A 17,748-nucleotide genomic window follows, 5' to 3' on the forward strand; every position below is an offset into this window, starting at 1 on the left:
TGTATTTTATGTGTGTTATAAAATTTATAGAACTAATTATATATTTAATTTCTTTTAGCATTATGACTTCAATTTAATTTCTTTTAGCATTATGACTTCAATTTAGTTGAAGAAAAGATGCAAAAATAAATACAAAATTACATTGTAAAAGTCTAGGATCAAGTTTGTTAAATCTATAACAATGAGGATGAAAAATATAATTTGGTTAAAGAAATCATAATATGTATTTAACCTAATTCTAGTCCTCTTCCACAGCCGCCATCATTGGTTTCTTCCCTGCATCTTTCATCCATGGTTTCATCCTATTTCTAATTTCAATCCTCAAATTAACAAGTAATCCTCCTATATCTTGTCTTAACTTTTTTTGTTTAATATAAAATTCTTTTCATCTTTTGGCGGAGGGCCCACTTCGTCGTCCGTTGCAGGGTTGCAGTTCCAGACCTGCATCACAACCCCCCGCCTCCACATCGGTTACATCTGCACAATAGTTCGTCCGTCGTTTGCCATGTGTGTACAGACCTCGGGGTGTGACCCCGTTATGGATGCTCTTAACAAAATAGTTAAAACGTTACTATTTTTTGTTACTTTTTCTTCTAGTTTTATTTTGAATTCTAGACAAAGTGCATAGGATCCCTTTATTTTGCTATTAGTCCATGTGTATTCGAGGGGCTACAATTGGGGTGAATTGTGATACGTGACGCCCAGTCAGTATGGAGTGAAAATTTGTTTTTAGGGTGTAATGGTGTAGGGGCTACAAGTTGGGCCCACAGTTTCTTTTTTTATTATTTTCTTTTTATAATTAAACTAATAAAATAAAAATCAATTTATTTAAATAATTAAATAAAATTGCATTAAAATTAAAAAGAAATACAAAAAAAATAACTAAAAAAATACATAACTAAAAATATAAAAAAACATATAACTCGGTTGGCGTACATGTTTAGGTTCAGGTCGGGAAATTGAAACAGTTAGCTCGGTTGGTTTAGGTTCATCGGGTTCCATTGTATAGGTTCAGGTTATTTCTAGGATTCATTTTGCATATACATATATATATATACACACACACACAACATATATACATATACATACACACACAACATATATACATATACATACACATACACACACACAACATATATACATATACATATACACACACAACATATATACATATACATACACAAACACAACACATATACATATACATATACATATACATATACATATACATATACATATACATATACATATACATATACATATACATATACATATACATACACACACATACATATATGCACACACACAATCCATACATGCTGGCACCACCAAGAAGAACAAATCGTCGGACAAGTTAATGTCGCCCCCCCCCCCCACATTTCGCCCCACAATTCGCCTAGGGGGGCGGTGTTTGCGCCCCAAATCCCCCACTTTTCACCCATTTTCTCGCCCACTACACATGGCCTTATAGTTCATTGAATAATTTGAACCGTATTCAAACATGTAAATGGAACATACGATTGAGAAAAAATGTACATGATCATTATTTATATATTTTGCTTTTACATGGTTTTAAATAAAATAAAACCGCTAAATATGTTCGTTTCAACAAAATATTATATCGCATCAAATAATAAGCAGTGGAATCTCGTGTAATGTCAAATAATTTACAAAATCTTATATCGTATCAAACAATTGACATAATATTGTATCGTGTCAAACAATTACAGTCACGCGAACCTGTGAAAATCTCAGTACAACCCAAATGCATAACATGCCTATACGTGTCATATAACAAGTCGTATAGAATCTTACGAGTCAAGTCGATGTGAATTCTGAAAATTCGGATGCCCTACCAGTATACAGAAATCCCATGCAACCTCTATAGGCTATACGAGTCGTAAAAAGGGTATTTGAAAAAACGGGCCAGGAAGTGTTATTAGCATGACCCTTATTCTAGCTCAATAGCAACAAATATTAGTTTCCCCTCCTAAAAATCTATAAATAAACACCAAAATTACAGGAAACAAAACTACACCAACAATGAAGAAAACAATCTTCGTCATCTCTCTCCTCATCTTTCTCTCTCTCCTCACCCCCTCTAACTCAAGCAGTACCCCAGCCTGCAACAAAAATGAAGAAAAAGCCCTCTTCCAAATCAAGAAATCCCTAGGAAACCCTTACCACTTAACCTCATGGAAGAAGAACGAAGACTGCTGCACATGGTACTGTCTCAAATGCAACAAAGCCACCGGCCGTGTCATCGAACTCACCATCTTCTCCGACAACATTTCCGGCCAAATCCCACCTGAAGTCGGTAACCTCCCGTACCTCCAATACCTGGAGTTCCGAAAACTCACCAACCTCACCGGTCAAATCCCATCATCCATTACCAAACTCACTCACCTCACCATGCTCTCATTAAGCTGGACTGATCTCACCGGTCCAGTACCTTCTTTCCTTAGCCAACTCAAAAACCTAAACTATCTAGACTTGTCATTCAACAAACTCACCAGCTCTATACCTCCAGAGCTTGCAACATTACCAAAACTAGTCGAAATTGACCTCAGCAGAAACAAGCTAACCGGTGTGATCCCAGAATCATTTGGGAAGTTAAGTAAAACCTTTGTAGCTCTTCACCTTTCACATAACCAGTTAACTGGACAAGTACTGAAGAAACACTAATTAACCCCGGGCAGATTACGGATAATCTGGGGGTTAAATAGATGTTTCCCACGAGGGTTAGGTCCGGCAAGATGGTTATTCTTCTGATGACCTGCAAAACAGACACCGTGAGCTCGTCACTGAGAAGGGGGTACCTCCTTGTGACCACCCTCCTGCGTGAGAATCAGACTAGATTGCTCTTGAATATAAGTGTATATTAAGAGAAATAGCTAGAGAGAAGATATCAGATAATATATGAAGATATAAGATAATGATACCGTTCCAAGGTGTTGGAGTATTTATAGCCGAAGGTAGGTTTCCAAGCAGGTACAGCCGGCTGAATAGTATTCCTTTTCGACCAACTGTGGGCTACGCACATGCCATGCTAGTGGTTGGTGGGTAGGCAGCGGCTGATAGTGACATGGCCGGCTGTGTACTATTTCTTTTCCACCAACTGCAGGCTATGCACGTGCCACGACAGGGGTTGGTGAGTAGGCAGTGGCTGATAGTGACATTAAGTACTAGAGCGTGCTGCTCGTCGTACTGTTGTCAGTGAGCTGTCGCAGCTTTGGTCAGATCTTTTGTCCATACCTTGGCAGGTATAGTACAAAAGGTCCTCCAGTAGCGTACGGACTGGCTCATTTGGGCGGGAGAATTCCCGGCTTTGGGCGGGAGTATTCCCGGCTTGCTCATTCCCTCTTCAGGTGACATTACTGAATTATTTGAGAGTTAGTGCCTTGTGCGTGTAGCCTTGCTGTGCGGGTAGCCTTCCCCGATGGCTAGTATCCGTAGCTGCGGGAACAGGCGGAGTACGTCACCATTGGGAGGCTTTTCCTGCGGGAACAGCTTGCGTACTGCGCGTAAGGACGTCGCGTCTCTGAGCATGGTTGGTCCTGCGGATCCAGTTGGTCTTTGCGCAGACGTCCCTCTTTAAGGTGTCTTGCGAGTTCAACTGCGCAGACGTCTCTTCGAGGTGAGTCTTGCGGGTCCAACTGCGCAGACGTCCCTGTTTAAGGTGAGTCTTGCGGGTCTAACCGCGCAGACGTCCCTGTTCAAGGTGAGTCTTGCGGGTCCAACTGGGCTCTGCTGGGACCTACCTCTTCAAGTACCAAAGTCTTTAAACTTCTCAGTAATAGATTTAGCAAAGAACCAACTGAGTGGTGACTTAAGCTTGTTGTTTGGAAAGAACAAGGTGATTGAACGAGCTGATTTTTTCTAGGAATGGGTTCCAGTTTGATATTTCGAAGGTGGTGTTTCCGAAGAGCTTGACGTGGTTGGATTTGAATCATAATAAGATTTATGGGAGTTTGCCGGTGACGTTGACGGGGTTAAGTTTGCAGAATTTGATGTGAGTTATAATAAGTTGTGTGGGAAGATTCCTCAAGGTGGGAAACTGCAGAGTATGGAGCAGACTTCGTATGTTCATAACCAGTGTTTGTGTGGGTCTCCGATGCCGGCTTGTTCCAAAAGATCTGGACTGTTTTAAACTAGAGAGATGAAGTATGATTATGGTTTATTTAAGGTTTATGTTATGTTGTCTAAATTCCTGTACTTTTAAGCTTTTAGTAGTGTTGTTAAGGGTTCTAAATATGTGTTTGAAGATTGGATGTCATGAATTGGACTGCTCTTTATTTATCTATCTATCATATTTTAACTAGGGTCATTAAAAATCTTGTGGTTGAGTCTTGTTTTTAAAACTCTTAAAAATGCGTGAGAGATGTTGCGCTTGAAATCGGCTTCTCTGTAATTTTTATTGAGTCGAGCTAAGATAAGCTCACACGTTAGCTAGCTTGTTTGGCCTTCTTAAACTAAATGCCAAATTTTAATACATGTATAACTCATATATAATTCAAAATTTTTTTTGACTAGAGTCTTTTATGAGCCGAGCTTCAAATAACATTTTAGCTTGTTAAACTAAACGAATCAAGACTAGTTCGCTCGTTTAACTTCAAGCCCAACCCCAACCAAGCTTGTATCACCTCATTTACATCCGTTTGTTTACTTGAAATGGTAACAGTCAAAGTTATGTTATTTCTTATTTGGTATTTTCATTGATTCGAGGGAAAGGGACAATAAAGCCGTGCGGTTAAAACTCTTGATTGATTGGAGTATACATTTTCGTATTGTGAACGCAAGCAACCCTTTTACTCTAGGTCCAACCCAAAATTTACATGCGTGTTTAGCTGAATATTGTCGCTAAATCAATGGAAACAATTACAAAACAAAACATAAAACGTAAACTTACAACACAAAACAGATTTATTGTATTGACATCAACAACCCATAATTCATTAATTCCAATTGCTTTTCTTCCATTCTCGAAAATTTATACCCCCAAAACTTCCAATCAGTTTAACTTTCTTTCTTGTGGGCCTTGGACTATTTACTGCAGCCCACTTGTTTAGTCCATTTATATTTACCAAAGTTGGCCCACGAGAATCCCAAATTTCTATATTTCTTTTCTCTTACCTTAGTTGACTTAAATTTCCTTTAATTCATTTGCGCCAATTATTCAACACCCCAATTCCAAATTGCCATCTTTTGTCTTTATACGTTTTAAACAGCCAAAACAAATTTATTGCCACCAAACCTAAAACATCTAGCAGCTTGTTATATAACACATCAATGTTAACACAAAGAAAGTTAAATGTATATATTTAAAAATGATAATACTGCCCGTTTCTTTTACTAGTCAATATTATATTCCCAAATATCCTTGAAAGCAAGGTTTCATAATTAAATATAATGTCTCAAATGACCGTGCAACTTTTCTAAAGCGCGGAAGAAAGCATGGCTAAGCGCTTGCTATAGTTTATACTACATGTTGGGCATTATGGAGAAAGAGAAACGATATAGACATTTAACAAATATAAGTAGGGCAACCGTCTGTTCCAAAACATTAAGGTGACCGCTATTAATGAGGTGCGGCATCAGTGAATCGGTAGTCCATTCGGTGTGAATCTTTGGTGTGAGAACCGTGTGATTGCTTCTAATATATGTAGTTTGACTGGGGTATTTATTTGACTTTGGATATTGGTATCACTTCTAACCCGGCCGTTTGATTGAAGTCAATTTAACAGTTGTCCCACAATCAATAATTGACTTTGGCATGGATTGCTACGTCGGTAATAATACCACTACGTGGGATACAACCGTCCCCAATATATACTTCATCAGGTATTGCTTTTATTTAATATCTTCTATTAACAAGCCGTAATCTACTTTTCCTCTACAAAATCTATAAATAACATTCGAACTAAAACAACAAAACCATAACAAAAATGAACAACGCAATCTTCATCCTTTCCATCATCTCTCTCCTAATCTTCCTCTCTCTCCACCTCCAAACCATGCAATAAAAACGACGAAAAAGTCCTCTTTCAAATCAAGAAATCCCTAGGAAACCCTTACCATCTAGCTTCTTGGCAAACCACTCTAGACTGCTGCGAATGGTACAGTCTCAAATGCAACAAAACCACCGGCCGTGTCATCGAACTCACAATCTTCTCGGGCAACATATCCGGCCAAATCCCACCCGAAGTCGGTGACCTCCCATACCTCCAAACACTCGAGTTCCGAAAACTCACAAACCTCACCGGACAAATCCCATCGTCCATTACTAAACTCACTCAACTCACCATGCTCAGATTAAGCTGGACTAATCTATCCGGTCCAGTCCCTTCATTCATCAGCCAACTCACAAACTTAAACTTTCTCGATTTATCATTCAATGATCTCACTGGCTCTATACCCCCAGAGCTAGCAAAGTTGACAAAACTTAACGGCTTACATCTAGACAGAAACAAGCTCACAGGAGTCATCCCAGAATCATTCGGGACGTTCACTGGAAGCGTCCCGGATCTTTACCTTTCACATAACCAGTTAACTGGAACCGTACCCAAATCTTTAGGGTACTTAAACTTCACAGTGCTAGACTTTTCAAGAAACCAACTGACAGGCGATTTAAGTATGTTTTTTGGACCAAACAAAACAATTCAAATAGCTGATTTCTCAAGGAACAACTTCCAGTTTAACCTCTCGGAGGTTAAACTCCCAGCGAGCTTGACATCTTTAGATTTGAATCATAATAGTATATTTGGTGGACTGCCGGCAGAGTTGACTGGACTGAGTTTGCAGTACTTGAACGTGAGCTATAATTGGTTGTGTGGGGCGATTCCTCAAGGCGGAAACCTGCAGGATTTCGATAACACGTCGTATTTTCATAACCGGTGTCTGTGTGGTTCGCCATTGACGGCGTGTACCTGAATATATATGTGTGGCTCCGGTGGAGTATGTTAAATCAGTGATGGATATAATTTCCATGACAGCGAATACGAATAAGGGATAAGATTGTTACGGACTGCCGCGTTATTGAAAGCCTTGTTTCCCGGGTTTATATGGGATCTAATTATTGTTGTCGGTGTATTATATATTCGTGTGTCTGGACATAAAATCATAAATATAATAAAAATAACTTTGTATTTAAGAGTTAAAAGACAACATAAACCAGTATTTCAGTAGCCCGTGGTTGGTTTAGTTATGGTTTAGATTAAACTAATATTATTGAAAATATTTGAAAAGGTGTAGAATTTATTAGACGTACTGCAATATTATTAGTCATAGCTTAGGGTTAATTGAGTAATATGGTGTTCTGTATATAAACTCAACTCTTATAACATTAATCCTTATAAAACTTATGCAAATACAATATTTAGTGAATTAATTTTAGATAAGATAACAAAGTCCGTTATTTCATTATTTTTATAACTAATTGAAATGTTGAAAACGGTATGTAACTAACTTCAAGTACATATCGTGAATGAACAAATGTAGACAGTAGAAGACGGACATGAAGTTGTACATGGCATACTCTGGCCTTTAGGCATCGGCAAATTGTTGCAACACTACAAACAAAATGCCATCTAGTGTCACACATTTTTAACGGCATTTAGCTTTTGTGCCACTAATTTAAGTTTTTAATGGCACTTTGCGTATGCCATCTTTGCTCATAACACACTTTTAGTGACACTTAGTATTAGTGCCACTAATTTACGATTTTAATGGCATTTTGAGTATGCCACTAAAAATCTAGTGTCACACGCTTTTAATGGCATTTAGATTTTGTGCCACTAATTTATGTTTTAATGACACTTTGTGTATGCCATATTTTCTTATAACACATTTTTAGTGGTACTTAATTTTAGTGCCACTATTTATGATTTTAGTGGCACTTTAAATATGCCACTAAAAAGCCATTGTTACACGCTTTGAATGGCATTTAGTTTTGTGCCATTATTTTAAGTTCTTAATGGCACTTTGGGTATCCCATATTGCACTACAAGAAAATAAGGCTAATGCAACCTCAGTAAAAGGTGCATTAGGCTTTAAAAAAGTTGCATTATGCCTAATGCAACATTTTATCAAGGGCTGCGTTAGATGAAGTTGCATTAGACCTAATGCAACATTTTTGTTAGATAACGCAACCTTTTCAAAAAGGGTTGCATTTACTATTCAAATGCAACCTTTTTAGGATGCAACTTTTGGTACTTTTAAATGCAACTTTTCAAATAACAATGCAACCTTTATTACCTCATAAACGCAACACTTTCATATCAAATGCAACATTTTTTACGGGCAAACGCAACTTTGTAGCTCATTATTTGAAGCAATAAAATTTCCATTACACCAACAAAATGACAACATAATTATAATAGATAATCATATATTTTAATTTAACATATATCCAATCTCAAAATAACAACCTAATCAAAATAAGGTTGTCAATAACAATTATAAAAAGTAACGAAAACCCCCTACTCATCTCTAAGAACTTGAAGTACGCTAGTAAGCAGCTTTTCCAAAATATTCCGCATCGTAGCCTCAAAGTTTGCTCGTTAGTTGTTAAAATCTTTCCACATAGCTTCTAACTCAAGTTTTTTTTTTCCTTTAATGGTTCTCTTCAATTTCTTTTCGCATTTCTAAGCAATTGTGTTTTTTAAAATTCAACACTCGCTTTAGTGATTTCATAAGTTGACCCCAAAGCTCCTTGATGTGCAATTCTTCTTCTATGTTACCTACAAAAAAGAATCATTATGTTAACAAATGACACTGACAAAATTCATATTAAACATGATTATTGATTAGTATTTTACACAAGAGGATTACACAAGCAGATTATGAAAGAATTATTTACAAGTTACATAGTTCCATCCATTAAGCTGATTATCTGAGCCTCAGTTGAATAAAACAAAAACAAAAAGCATGAAAATGTGAATAGCATGTGACATCAGATGTTGTCAATTTGGTAACCCATGACAAAAAAAAAGTTGGTATGAAAACTATAAACAAAATATGATGAAATTAGAAGATGACTTAAATGAATTTTACGGACCATGTCAACTAAAAGTAAACATTCTTGATATGCATATGTTAGAACACACATTTCACAAATATTAATATGAGCATATCAAACAAACAATCATGATCACGAGCATAAAACAATAATTAACCACAAACAAAATCAATATTCTAAGTATAAAAACAAAAGGATGTATCACTAACAGTGAACAACTTGACTAGAGAAGTTTCTTTTCCGTTAGTTATCGGATATAATAATCAGGTAAGATAAAAAAAATATGTGTTTCCTAATTTACTAATTACAATATTACATACAATAAAACGGCAATAGTAAGCCAAAAACATAAACTACCAAACAATAAATCCTGCAAGCATAACCTTGTGTGAAAAGAAAATTTAACCAATGTGTTATAGCGTAAAAGACTAAGAGAAACGGAATGCATATCATACCTGTGTGAGCTAGAACCTACAGTCAAAATCAACACAGTATGTAGTTCATGAGTGTTGGGGCGATAATGGAAGTGGACCGATTCAAATGACGGGTAAAACGGGTAAGACAGGTTGGGGGAGGGTAGTGAGTCAGAACAGGTTCGGGTCAAAACAAATTGCTATTCGCCGACCATTGCATAACTTCTGCATAATTGGGATTCATATGGTTATCATCTCTAACAAGCATCACCAGAAACTATTTATAAAATACAAATATAACGAATTAGTCACCAGAGTAAAGAGTGATTTATAAAGCTAAAAGTTCAATTGTGCATGCCATTAATCCAATCATATTATCAAAAACTAAAACTTGTTGCACCTTGAATAAAAAAATTTACCAATATCTTTTATTGAAGTGTCTCATACTAAATCAACAAGCTATTGGAGAACATATTGATAGGCCTGTAAATAATTTTAAAATTAAGAATACATCAAGTCATCAACACAAACAATATGAATCGGAACATTCATTAGTCTCTCTCAATTAACAATTTAAATTTTGATTCTTCAATGAAGCAAAATTTATAATAGTTGATCCAAAAAAATCATGATATCATACAAATCGACATAATTAAGGATAACTAGGGTTGTAAAGAAAGAAGAGAAATACAAAAAATCATAGAAAGCGCACTACTTTTTTACCCATGAACTCGCGATTTAGCAAATAGACTCCGCTGCAATCGATTGGAACACAACCCTAATGCCTGGGAGGATGGGAAGCGATAAGCAACAAGAGAATCAATTTAGTTTAAGGTTGAAAAAGATATAAATTTGAAGGTAGGAATAGCGAATTTGGAGCGGGAACAGTTGGTGATTATGGTTTGGGAAATTTTTCACACATTGGAAAGTAAAAATATTAATTATTCATGTATAAAAAATATTAAAGTAATCAAAAATCAAGTATTTATTCAGATAAAAATTGATTATTTAAAATAATAATAATAATAATAATAATAATAATATCAGTTTAACATTACGTATAAATATTCTATTTTAGTATGGAATTTTTGTTAACTTTTAATTTAGTTTATTTATTTTTAATTTAATTTAACTAAGTTATTTTTTTAATTTGTAACTTTATCTTGTTAAAAAAATATTATCGATGCAGGTGCATATATAGAAATTAATAGTGTGTTCTATTGTCATTAAACTGTTTATATAAATTAATAAATTTAAAAGGTTAATAATGTGTAATGTATATATTAAAAAGGTTTACATTACGTTATGCAACCTTTTAAATTAAAAGTTGCGTTAAAGCTTTAAAAATGCAACCATTTCAACAAAAGCTGCAATTTATAACGAAATTCGCAACTTTTTAAGAAAAATGTTGCCTTAAATCATCTAACGCAACCTTTGTATTGAATGAAACTATTTTACAATCAAATGCAACACTTGCAAAAATGTTGCTTCCATAAGGTTGCAATAGATCCATTTTCTAGCAATATTGACTTATAACACATTTTAGTGACACATAGTTTTAGTGCCACTAAATTATAATTTAGTGACACTTTGCGTATGCCACTAATTTAGGTTTTTAATGACACTTTGTGTATGCCATCTTTGTTTATAACCCATTTTTAGTGGTATTTAGTTTTAGTGTCATTAATTTATAATTTTAATGGCACTTTTCATATGCCACTAAAAGTTTAGTGCAGTGCTTTTAGTATAGTTTTGGATTTATAGATAATAATACTTTTAATGGTAGTGTGTGAAATTGTAAAGGCATAGGAAAAATAAATTAGAATAAAATAAGTGATGTTCCCATGTTAAGGTAAAAAGGACAAGTAAATGATTAAAAATGTGAAAAATTAACAAATTAAAGTTGAATCAATTTCCAGACTAGACTTAATAAATTTATTAATTAACTATAAAACTGAAAGTAAAATTGACAAACCACATAAACAGCAACAAACCCTAAACGCCGATTCTGACTGCAAGCGTAACCAATGCAAAGTTTGTTAATCGATTTGGAGCCGGGAGTGATGGGTTAGCCGTTAATCAGAGATCTGCCATTAATCGTCCAATGTAAAGTTCGTCAAGGAAGGTATTCAATCGTCTTAACAACTCCGGCGATCCTTCAATTAATCAACAGAATTTTCGATTTCTTGGTAATCAGCGGTCTTTAATTCGTCGATTTCACCCTTTCGTTTTGTTTCTATTGACCTAATTTCATCGATTTCAAGAGATAGTTAAGAGTTAATTGCTATTTTCAGTTTACAATAAGTTCTTGTAGTGATTGGCAACCTTTAAGAGTAGCTCGTTCAGCTGATTGATGGTGAATATGTTTGAGAAATTAGTTCGTAGTTTAATTTCGTCGATTAGATGCGTAGTGCTCTTTTTCATAACCTAAATGGATTAGGTTTTGGTTTATGTGATTGATTGGTTATGTAGATTTGCAATTAGGTGTTTGATTTTGTTAGTCGAGTGTTGAAAATTGTGGATTGTGAGGTCAAATTATTCAAATGTCTTCAAATTCTTTCTGATTTTGCGATTAGGTGTCTGATTTTGTCAAATTGCATTTAGGTGTTTGATTTTGTTTAATTGAGTTGATTATTAGAATGATTTTAGATCAAGAGGTTGTTAGTGATTGATGTTATTAGATGTTGGATGTTGATCCAGAGGTTAGGGGTGCAAACCAGTTACGCTGAGCCTGAGCTCAACTAGGCTCGAGCTCTTCTCGTTTAACTTACGCAGAGCTCGAGCTTGGCTCGTTTCGATTTCTATTTCAAAAGCTCGAACTTGGCTCGTCTATTTAATTAGGCAACATCATGAATATTCCTTTCTAGCAGATTCAATTTAATTGGCATTTGATAAAGTAATCAGCTCATACTTACTTTCTTGATAAAATTTCAATCTTTGACGTATTATCAAATAATGACATATTTGAGTATAGTATTTTCTAAATCACTTTTTTTTTTGTGAATTTTTAGGAGAAAACTTCATGTGGACCCTATCCAGCTAACCCTTTTCAAAACTTCACTTGCACAAACTTCAACTACTTCAAAAATCGTTTCTGAGGTTGAAATTCATTTGAAATTCATCTTTGGAGATGAATTTAAAAAAAACTCAAAAAATCATTTTATTTGAAAACTCACGTTGCCGATGAAAACAGCTTGAAACATCACATTAAAGTTGGTTTTCTTCATGTTAAATTTGATAGACAAAAATAACGCTTCAGACAGATTTGGGATAAATAATAGCGTGGTAGGTGGAAATGGATAACACATGGCAGATTTTTATTCGTCCACGAAAACTCATGGGGAATATCAAAAACTCACGAGAACGTTGGATTTGGTGGGTTATTTTGGGAAATTGAAATCTCACGGGCTATATTGCATTTTCACTCTCATCAAATGGGCTATGTAGGTAATTTTCTCTTTTATATTTAATGAGGTGGGTTATTGTACAATAATGTAATATCATACATTACGTATGCGACATTTCAAAGCGTTAGATTGAAAAATACACGGTGTCAGTTTCGTAAATAACCCAAAAACTTGTTCATGATCAAATGCATCGATTACAAAACGATTTTGATCCAAATTCTAAACTTCTCGCTCTATCTCATCCAATTTCTAAACTCTAATCAAAGCTTAAAGTATGAAATCTCAATAGTCAAAAACCAAAATAAAAAGAACGACGCGAAGTTCAGAAAATCTTCAAATTGATTAAAATTGATGATTTAATCAATCGATTTGATGTGTAGAAGGATTTAGATTCATTAAACGATTATGAAATTGAAGAAATAATACACACATCTGAGCTCTGATTAAGTTTTAAAATATTACGTTTAAATGTTATGCACAAAACTTAATACACTGTGTACATTTAAACGTTCTAACCATAACGAACACCTTTAAACGTTCAAGTTTAGAAGTTTATAACAAAAGATTTAGAAGTTCAACACAAAAAATTTAGTAGTTCAGCTTATACATTCAAGTGAGAACATGTGTGACTGCTTCTAATATTTGTAGTTTTGACGGGGGTATTTATTTGACTTTGGTTATTGCCAATTTGCCATCGCTTCTAACCAGTTTGATTGAAGTCAATTTAACAATTGTCCCACAATCAATAATTGACTTTGGCATGGATTGCTACGTCGGTAATAATTTGACTATAGTATAGACCACTACGTGGGATACAACCGTCCCCAATATACAAACCTCACCGGACAAATCCCATCGTCCATTACTAAACTTACTCAACTCACCATGCTCAGATTAAGCTGGACTAATCTCTCTGGTCCAGTCCCTTCATTCATCAGCCAACTCACAAACTTAAACGTTCTTGATTTATCATTCAATGATCTCACTGGAACCATACCCACAGAGCTTGCAACGTTACCGAAATGGACCTCAGCAGAAACAAGCTAACCGGTGTCATCCCGGAATCATTCGGGAAGTTCAGTAAAAACTTTCAATCTCTTCACCTTTCACATAACCAGCTAACTGGACAAGTACCCAAATCTTTAGGGTACTTAAACTTCTCCACCATAGACTTTTCACGAAACCAACTGACGGGTGATTTAAGTATGGTTTTTGGACCAAACAAAACCATTCAAATAGCTGATTTCTCAAGGAACAACTTCCAGTTTAACCTCTCGGATGTGAAACTCCCAGCGAGCTTGACATCTTTGGATTTGAATCATAATAGTATATTTGGTGGACTGCCGGCAGAGTTGACCGGATTAAGTTTGCAGTACTTGAACGTGAGTTACAATAGGTTGTGTGGGGCGATTCCTCAAGGTGGAAACCTGCAAGATTTTGATAACACGTCGTATTTTCATAACCGGTGTCTGTGTGGATCACCGTTGGCGGCGTGTACCTGAATATATATGTGTGGCTCCGTTGGAGTATATTAAATCAGTGATGGATATAAGATCCATGACAGGTTGACAGCGAAAGATAAAATTGTTACGGACTGCCGCGTTATTGAAAGCCTTGTTCCCCGCGTTATCTAATTATTTTTGTCGGTGTGAGATATTTTTATCCGGGTATGTATGGAAATAATAAGTATTGGTGAAAAATAATAAATAACTTCGTATTTAAGAGTTGAGACAACATAAAGCATTGTTTCAGTAGCACGTGGTTGGTTTAGTTATGGTTTATATTAAACTAATATAATTGAAATGTTGTACTGTTTATTAGACGTACTATATATAGTTTAGGGTTAATTACTTAATTGTGTAATATGGTGGTCTATAATCTATATAAACTCAACTCTTATAAGATCAATTCTAAATAAGATACCACAGTCCATTATTTCATTATTTTTGTAACTAATTGAAATGTTGAAATCGGTATGGAGCTAAGTTCCTGTGCATATCATGAATGGACAAATGTGGACCTTGGAAGACGGACAAAGTTGTACATGGCGTACTTTGGCTTTTAGGCTTCGCAAATTGAATGACACATATTGTTGCAAGTTTGCTAACTTCTAGTACACATCATGGATGACAAATGGGTACCCCCGGAAAGAATGTTGTTCATGAAAGGGGAAAGGGTGGGGTGCAGTGACGGAACAAGAATTTTTCAACCGGGGAGTCGTAATAGAATTTTTCTACTTCGCTAGATGTTCAATAATTTCACTTAATTATTATTGAACTCTTTAATTGTTTTGTTATTTAACCGATTTATGACCCCTCGTGTTAGATTAAGTGATTTCTTTTACATTTTTTAAAACGTCTTTTACCTAATTATCAATTTAAAAAGATCTCTACAATCTACATTATTGAAAAATAATATTATTTGTAACATCTCGAAATTTCTAAAGTAATATTTATTATATTATTTTGTCGGGTGAAATAAACGAGTTAGTGGAACGATAATAATAATAGCAAAATATGAAGACTTAGTAAGATAATTAGATGGGATTAGATATAGACCAAAAGGAAATAAGGGTCTTCGGTCCATGGGCTTAAGGGAGTATAAATACCCCCTTAAACCCCAATCATTTCCATTCCATCCATTTATCCATCCTAATCTCTACACACTCCAAAACACACACAACCCGAACCAAGATCCAAAGGCGAGGACCCGAGCTCGTTGGTGCTAGATCGTCGTGACGAACCAAAGCAACAAGACCAGCTCGTGTTCGTAGTTCGACTCATTTACGTTAGCTGTGCACAGCTCAAGAATGGAATAACGATTAACGGAGAGCGTAACAGGATTCAGGTGAGTTTCTAGCCCCATTCCTTGTGATGTTTTCGGGGCTGTGTGCATACTCGATGTGTTGTTAATACATTTATCCTAAGTGATAAGTGTATGCCATATGTGATATATGTGATGGATATGAATGATTGCTTGTCGGTACGCGAACGATCTTCGGATATTGCGCGTACTGTCAGGTTAAAAATAAAGGTACGAATATTATATATCGAAGATGTATGAACATTACAAATGAATACTTGTCGGGGCGTGAACGATCTTCGGATATTGCACGTATCGACAAGAGGTTTAGTTGTTAAATGAATGATGTAAAGAACGCCTAAAGTGTTCTTATGCTATAATGTAATTATTGTATATGTGAGGTATGTGTATACAGGTACACGAATGGTATGTGAGTTCTACGTTCGACATAGTAAGTTAGGATGGCAAATCCCTCTAGCTTTTGTCGGACATAGACTCCGCTGGTGATGGCGTAGTTAAGGACCGCGGGCCTTATACGTACAGTAGATGATAGATGTAAACGTAGATAGGGACGGTGGGCCTTATACGTGTTACAGATAATAGACGACAACGTAGTTAAGGACTGCGGACCTTATACGTATTATAGATAGGCATCGGCATAGGAAAGGACCGTGGACCTTATACGTGCTGTATTTGTATTGTGGTAGCATAGGGGAGGACTGCGGACCTCGTACGTGCTATGGTTTAGGTTGCAACATAGGGAAGGACTGTGGACCTTGTACGTGTTGTGGATGTAGGATGGCATAGGAAATGACTGTGGACCTTATACGTGCTGTATTTGTATTGTGGTAGCATAGGGGAGGACTGCGGACCTTTTACGTGTTCACGACCTTGAGTACAGGTATAGACGGCGGACTATGAACGTACTCTCGGTAGACTGAGGTTAGTGATTGTAGATATGTATGTATGTATGGTAGTAAGTATTTATGTAGAACAGAAGGGTAACTAGTTAGGTATGGATATGTATCTTCGGATATGTATGTATGTGTATGTATTGTATGGCGTCCGATTAACTAGAACTCACTCAGCGTAGCTGACTTTTAGTATGCACGCAGGTGAGTAGAATGAGACAACTAGCTTGAGTGGGCACATGGTGGGCGAATAGGAGACTGACATCTGAAGACTCAAGATGTTTTAATGTAATTGACGTTTATTTTGAAAGACAAGAATGTTTAATTAAGGCAAGTTTTGGATAGTTGTAACGTTTCATGAAAGTTTTTATATTCCGCGAAAGTTTTAATGAACTCTGATTTGTAAGAACTGTGTTTATGAGTAAATCCGACGCTAAAGTAAGGCTACCGGGTTCGGGGCCTTACATTATTAAGTTATATATTTATTGAAAATATATTAAAAGAAATTTGATGAATTAAAAATTAAATTTTTGAGCAACTAAATGATAATATAATAAAAATATATGCAATAGTAAACATTTGGAAAACTAAGATATGTTTATTTTTAAAAACTAAAAAAAGAAAAGAAAAGTATTAATGGTTATTCCCAAATCCCAATAAGAACAAGCATGATAACTCATTTCTAATAAAATATTAGTTTCTTTATTCTCCTGTCTTCTTCACACAGCTAAAGCACAGACACAATTCCAGCGGGAGTCCGGAGATTTCTAAAAGTGTTGTATTTCACCATTCTTTGCTTCACTTTAACGGCTTTACAGACTACAAGAAACATTTTTAAGAGAAAAACTAAAAAGAAGGTTCTTTGTTGAATATGCATGTTAACATAAACTCCGGCCACCGGAGGGTCAACGGACCCCCTTGACCCTTCTGTGGTTCCGTCCCTGGTGGGGTGGGGTGGGGGGAGGAATAATACGATCAATGATTTTTTTTCTTTTTTTGAACAATATATAAACCTATTCTTTTCGGAGTTATGTTCAAGGTCGGCTCCTCGACCACCGTAAGATCATACTCCCTTATGCAGGGAAACGAAGGAAATCTGTAAACTCTCGCCTCCTGTCAGGTTCGAATCCGGGTTTAAAGCCTTGATTCGTCCATTTACCCATATGCATGGAAATGTCAGATGACTCAAGTGAAAACTG

General features: G+C 35.7%; 3 pseudogenes; all 3 read left to right on the top strand.

Moving 5' to 3' along the window:
* The first annotated feature begins 1,939 nt into the window (after nucleotides 1-1,939).
* On the top strand, nucleotides 1,940-4,228 carry LOC143579481 (polygalacturonase inhibitor 1-like; annotated as a pseudogene).
* Nucleotides 4,229-5,945: 1,717 nt separating this feature from the next.
* LOC143579480 (polygalacturonase inhibitor-like) lies at nucleotides 5,946-7,540 on the top strand (annotated as a pseudogene).
* A 5,195-nt stretch (nucleotides 7,541-12,735) lies between these two features.
* On the top strand, nucleotides 12,736-14,467 carry LOC143579484 (polygalacturonase inhibitor pseudogene; annotated as a pseudogene).
* Nucleotides 14,468-17,748: the final 3,281 nt, after the last annotated feature.

This window comes from Bidens hawaiensis, unplaced genomic scaffold (assembly GCF_021521415.1).
Source record: "Bidens hawaiensis isolate Kalapana, Puna unplaced genomic scaffold, B.hawaiensis_p1.1 tig00029860_1, whole genome shotgun sequence".
Classification (NCBI taxonomy): Eukaryota; Viridiplantae; Streptophyta; class Magnoliopsida; order Asterales; family Asteraceae; genus Bidens; species Bidens hawaiensis.